We start from the raw sequence: 5,531 nt of genomic DNA on the forward strand, positions 1-5,531 counted from the left end.
CTAAAACAACACAACCAAGCACCACATTTAAGAAGTACTCTCACTGCTCATTTATTATTTGTGACAAAAATATTTGCTCCTTCATAATGATGAAGCCTATTTCCTTTCCCTGAAAAAGAACTCCTTACTTTACCTACATGTTTACTCTCACAAGAGTCCAAGGTGTGCATTACAGCAGCAGGTTTAATTTTAGTGGACTGCGCACTGTGTCCTCTAGTGTAAGTGTTCTACCCCATTTTCAGAAACCAGCATGTCTAGGTCTGAAGAACCTTATGTTACAGAGGCAGGAAACATAAATGTCTCAAGTGAGCGTGAATGACAGCGACAGGGTCTGCCTCCAATTCTGTCCTTTGTTTCCAATGACTGCCTAGGTCAGCTGAATTGTGAAAAACTTCTGATTCCGATCCAGTGTTTTAGGGAATTTATCTCTCGGTGCACTCGATGCTGCCGGTCCATGAAAGACACTGTGTGTAGCAAGGTTAGGAAATATCCGTAGTTTTTACCTTTTATTTCCTGCAGTATGATCCTTGCTATTTTTGTCTGGAAAGTGATTTAAATAATTCCAAAATGCCAACTTGAAAATTTGAATTCTGGAACTATCATAGAATTCTTTTTTATTCGTCCCAACTTTCCGTTCCCAGCCAGTCACCAGAACTGTGGATCCATATCTTTTATTTCTATTCCAATTTTTAGTTTTGGATGTTGTCATTTCTTTACTGGATTATTCCACGTCCACTACATTTGCCTCTGGCCTCAGAATTTTCAGAGTACAATCTATTTTCTCCATAGCATGTAGATAAATCTTTCTGAATTCTAATTATCATCATATTTCTCATTAATACACACCTGAGGGACCTGCTTGCCCTCTGGAAAATGTCCAAACTGCTCTTTATGGCTGACAAAACCATGCATATCTACTTAACTCCCCAATCTCCTTGTATGTCACAACCTCTAAAACTCTAGTTGTCAGTCATAGTGTAACCGGAAAAGACACCGGCGTTCGGGCTGCCTGTCACTACCAAATCCAATAAGCAATGACAGTGATTGAATCTTTTATAGGTGCTTTATTCAGATGGCCAGCGATCCGAGAAGATGGTGGGTTCATACCCTAACAAACCATCTTACTCTCTCTTTCCCAGCCAGATCTTTTATAAGGGGGTTGGGGGAGGGCAAACAAGGTGTCAGCGAAAACCTTTGAAATTCAACAGTTGCCTCCAATGGGAAAGGGTAGTCGCTTGCTTCTTCCTGGTACAGATGTCTCCAAGAGGTCATCTGCTTATTCTTAGGCACCAAGATAGGCCTTATCTGTAGTTACTGAAACAAAAACTTAACATACACATTACTTGCTAGATTTATGACTATTTACCTTAAGCTAAATTTTCCAAGTCTTAAGCCCCTATCAATAGTTTTAAACTGTTGGCTAACAGGAAGAGGTGTATTTGTGAATGATAATACAGAATCTTTCAGAAAATAAAACTAGTATACAATGAGTAAATTTCATTTAAATTTGTTAAAATTAACAGGAATGTTCTAAATTTATATTCAACTCACATCACTTCTGTGATATTCCTAAGTAAAATATAAATATTTTTTCTTTTCTCTTTTTATTTTATTCTTTATTCTATTACCATCATCCCAAATTTCCCCCCTTTTTTCTCCTCCATTTTGCCCTATCCCTGACTCCCACAGTCCATCCCCACCCCATTGTCTATGTCCATGGTCAGTCATACACGTTCTTTTGAGGCAGATCCTGGCTCATGGGGTCCACGTCATTATGGATAAAATATGAGACAAATTCACTAGGACTACTGAGTCCTGTGGAGGAAAAGGGATGGCATGGCTTTTCTCTCAAGGGGAGCAAAAGCCTTGGCCCTCACTCCATTGAGCTTTTATTGTCTTACTGGGCACATTACAAGAAGATCCTCATTAACAATGCACAGGCTTGATTTAGGCGGTTACCTTATACAGAAAACAAAGGAGAGGATGCTGGTAATCACACCCCCACAGAAGAGGGATATTTGCAAATGAAAAAGCAAAAGTAGTTGAACCAGTTGTACTCATCCTTGGAAGGTTTAGCAGGGTTTTTAGGATGTTGCTTTGCATCAAATGTCCTCATTTCAGGGGGAGGGAGTTTTAGCAAAAAGCAAGATTTGTAGTGGCCTAGGTACATTGCAGGCTTGATTCCCCACAGGAAAACCTATCTATGGGTGTGAGTCCTGTGCATCTCCCAGTGGGAGCTGGGCCCACGCCACACAGAGCAGCCTCCCACATTCTTTGACTACTCCCTTCCCCTTCTTGCCACCATCCCCTCCTTCCCCCCTTTCCTCTTGCAGCTGTCAGTCTTCCCTGTTTCCATGTCTCTGGCTCTGTATTGTTCATTAGTTTTTTTGTTGTTGTTGTTCATTAGATTCCCCTTATAAGTGATATCATATGATATTTGTCCTTCACTAACTGGCTTATTTCACTTAGCATAATACTCTCCAGTTCCATTCATGCTGTTGCAAAGGAATTCTTTCTTCCTTTCTTCCATGCAGTGTTCCATTGTGTAGATGCACCAGGGTTTTTTAATCCACTCACCTACCAGTGGGCACTTAGGCTGTTTCCAGCACTTGACTATTGCAAATAGCACTGCTATAAACATCAGGGTGTGTAAGTTCTTTTGAATTGGTGCTTTGAAATTCTTAGGTTTATTCCCAGCAGTGGAATTGTTGGATCATAAGGCAGTTCTATTTTTCATTTATTTAAGGAAATTCCATACTGTTTTCCACAGTGGCTGCACCAGTCTGCATACCCACCAACAGTGCAATAAGGTTCCCTTTTCTCCACAACCTCATCTGTAGTTCTTGTTCATTAATTTATTAATGGCAGCCATTTTGACAGGTATGAGGTGATTAAAAATCTTCTGCACAGCTAAAAAAATCATCATCAAAATTAAAAGGGAATCAATTCTATGGGAGGACATACTTGCCAATGATACACTGGACAAGGGTTTAATCTCCAAAATATATAAGGAACTCCCACAACTCATCTCCAGGAAGATAAACAATCCAGTTTAACAATAGGAAGAAGACCTGAACAGACACTTCTCCAAGGAGGACATGCAGAGGGCCCAGAGACATATGAGAGGATGCTCAGCATCACTAGCCATCCGTGAGATGCAAATTAAAACCACAACTGTTTTTTCTATTTTATAGAAAAAAGAGGAAACTAATATTTAATAAACTTAATTTATTATTATTACTTTTATAGATTAGAAAATATGATTAAATAAGTGAAGTAATTTGCTAAAATTATATATCAAGTGAGTGATATAGAGATTACTTGAAAAAAACTGTCAGGCTTCAAATTTATTCACATTCTTTTACAACTTTATGCTTCTTTCAGATGTAAGTAAGAAATTCAAGAAAGTTGTTTTTTTTTTTTTTGCCTGTATATGGCTGTGATACTAGATAGTATCTGAACCAATATGAAAATTAGATAGACATTTAATCAGGCATTCTTTCTGTGGTGCATTGCAGCCCCAGTTCTTTCCATAAACTAGTTTATAACATGAATGCTCTATTTAGTTTATATACTGACCTATAAATTTTAATAAAAATATTACATTAGTTTTATGTGATATTTTCTTGATTTCCATATTTTCAACAGTATGATTTTAATACCAATGTAATTTCCATAGAAATTTATTCAAGGTCTGCATTTCAAAACATCTCTCTCTGAATATACATCTTCCATATAAGACAGGTGTTTATTTTATTATGGAATGTATACTTAATAGTGTATAATATGTCTAAGTGAGATGAGTTATGTTAAATAGGTTCCTATGTGTTTGTTTTTCTTCCTATTGGTTTCCATTACCGCATGGCCCTGGAGACACTTTATATCCTGAAAATTTCTTGCTTACAGATGACGTCTTAGGTTTTAAACTTTTCTGTGGCTGGTCTGTCTAGTCTTTCTTTTAGATTTGCTGTTTTCTAGTTTTCCAAATTTGTGAACTTAATTTTCATGAATATTATTCATGCTATATGGTAAAGAAGCATACATAAATGATGAAAATGAGTTTGGACATTACCCAGAGGGCAAGTGGGTGCTTTTTAAAAGATATTCACCGGGAGGTAATAGAACCAGAATTTTAACCAAAAAGCCTTGTCGGTCCAAAAATAAATTGGAATGGGAAAATAGCAAAGGAAAGAGACAAGTTCTGAGAGGGAGTTTGCTGGGCTGAATACTGGGACACACTCAACATCGTTTAGTTTATATAAATCTGACTGAACCACGTGACAGTTGGGTGTCAATCCAAAACAATCACAAATCTGTTTCTACACCCACTTTAGTGTTCCTAGTCTGACTATAACTATCATTATTAAAGGATTGTTCTCTGTGAAATATGCTGCCATCAGCATTTGACAAAGGAAGTCTCTTTAAATTAGACAGAAACCAGACAAACACGGAGTCTCTCGGCATTGAAGGAATAGGAGAAGGGAGCAGATAGGAGTTATCTGGTAAAGGGTCTGTGGCAGACGGAGCTAATTTCCTGAACCAATGCTCATTTTCACACCTTCTCTCTTTCTTCTTTCCATGAAAGAGGGAGCAAAAGCTAAAAATAGGCAACTCCCACGTAACTAACACCCATGAAACATTCTGAAAATCAGATGTTCCGGTTGAAACTTAAAGCCTATATTTATTATTTTAAAAGTATAAATTTATGACATATTACATCCTATATGTCAGTTCAAAATCCCCAATCAGCCTCTCAAATGTGAGAAAATAATGATCTCACCTGTGTAGAAGGTACAACAAAAATCAAGTGACTGATTGTATTCTTACTTTAAGGCAAGGGAAATTCTAAATGATATAGGCTATTTTAGTAGAAAACTACCAGAAAGTCTATTTCAAACTCAGAGATATAAAAATGCAATCCACCAAAAATCAGGCATAAGATAACAAAAGTTATTCTCCCTTCATGAACATCATTAATTAAAAACCAAATCTAACATAAGCAAAAACAATTTATGGGGAAGAAAGTTGGCAGGTCACATAAGTGAAGGGAATCTTGCAGGCCGTATAATGTGAAAACTACAAAATAAGGTAGCTTTGGGGCTGTGAGGGTAGTTGGAACATGTGGAGGTTGCTTTGAAGTGTTTCTTTGGATAGTTCAAGTTTCCTTCAGATACTCTGTCTGCTTAACTTTCAAATTTCCAGAAGGCTGAGCAGTTCCCTAAGTAGGCAAATGCTGAAGAAATAAAATCACCACTAAAAAAAAAAAACGTTTTCCCTGCATTTCAGCCTTGGACTGTCAAGCAAAAGCATGTATGTGCAGTACTATGAACACTAAGATGCTGGAAATTCTGATTTAGTCTACTCTGTGGTCCTAAATGTATGTATGAAATGCCACCAGAAGGCCATGCCCAAGAGTGTCTGGTGGGCATACTCATATTCTAAGGGTCTTGGAGATAATCACTTATTGTTCAAGAAAAAGCCATCAGCTGTAGTTGATTTTCAAGTGTTTCAGACAAGCATCAGAGTGAAAT

This window comes from Phyllostomus hastatus, unplaced genomic scaffold (assembly GCF_019186645.2).
Source record: "Phyllostomus hastatus isolate PE091 unplaced genomic scaffold, TTU_PhHast_1.1 phas_contig_29, whole genome shotgun sequence".
NCBI classification, from domain to species: Eukaryota; Metazoa; Chordata; class Mammalia; order Chiroptera; family Phyllostomidae; genus Phyllostomus; species Phyllostomus hastatus.